The sequence below is a fragment of the Chiloscyllium plagiosum genome, unplaced genomic scaffold, assembly GCF_004010195.1.
Source record: "Chiloscyllium plagiosum isolate BGI_BamShark_2017 unplaced genomic scaffold, ASM401019v2 scaf_1821, whole genome shotgun sequence".
In the NCBI taxonomy this organism is placed as follows: Eukaryota; Metazoa; Chordata; class Chondrichthyes; order Orectolobiformes; family Hemiscylliidae; genus Chiloscyllium; species Chiloscyllium plagiosum.
Window position 1 is genome coordinate 18312 of NW_025212893.1, and position 1063 is coordinate 19374.

General features: G+C 40.5%; 1 non-coding gene across 1 annotated transcript; it reads right to left on the reverse strand.

Moving 5' to 3' along the window:
* Positions 1–758: 758 nt before the first annotated feature.
* trnat-agu lies at positions 759–832 on the reverse strand. Its single transcript has one exon. It is a non-coding gene; the product is annotated as a tRNA-Thr (tRNA).
* Between the last annotated feature and the right edge of the window lie 231 nt (positions 833–1063).

A 1063-nucleotide genomic window follows, 5' to 3' on the forward strand; every position in this document is an offset into this window, starting at 1 on the left:
TGTCGAATGGAGAATTGTTCCTTTCAGTGTCTAATTCAGCATGTGTCTCCATTTGTCTCTATTTGTCTCTGTGCATCCACCTCACCCTCTTTCTCTTTCACATTCTCCAACACACTGTCTGTGCATACAGCTCACTACCTGTTTCTGCTCGATTAAAAGTTTGACATTTCGAGACAGTTTGAGTGTGCAGCTGCTGAGAAGATTTTTGCTCATTGATTGGAGTGTGTAGATCTGGGCTCACATTCTCCGGATAATGTGTCTGTCAATTCGATCTCAGGTCAGGCGACATTTCTTCCTCAAACATTTGTGACTGTTTCGAATTCAAAGTAGAATTCTGAATCCAGCATAAGAAAAAAAACGCAAGTATACTACAACTAAAGAAGCACAACGATGTATATACTGTTGGTTTAAATGAATGAACTTTGACATCAGAGAATGAGAATGATCAGCTGGTGGTGTCTCGGTCATTACCACAAAGATCTCCGGCAAATCTGCAACACCTCCTGCGTAATCTCGTTATTCCTACCAAACTGGCAATGAAGGAGGGGGAAAAGAGAATAAGAAGCAGAAGTGCTTGTGGAATAACGGAAATAAACCACAGACTTAATTAATAGTTCGGAACTAAAAAAAAATCACTGCTGTAACTTAACCTGGATCTCCAAATCATAACAGGGTGAATGTCCAAAAAGACGCTGACTTGGTTAACACGGCATTTGTAAACAGTTGAAACACCAAGACCAAATACGAATGCAACAAACAGGCACCGCTGGGAATTGAACCCAGGATCGCCTGTTTACTAGACAGGCGCTTTAACCAACTAAGCCACGGCACCGCAGTTCCTGAATGTTTACTCATCCGTATGTGAAGTTGGTTAACTACTTCTTCACAGTACTTGGAAATGTGTTTTGGGATCAATGTTGCTCACATTGTTGCAATCAATCCTCTAATTTACAAATACAGAGATATTACAGCTGAACATTCTCCACTGAAAAGGCACAGAAAAAGATAATCTCCCCTTGCATTAATTTCAAACTGATACCTTCACCTGTTTAAACTGACAGGA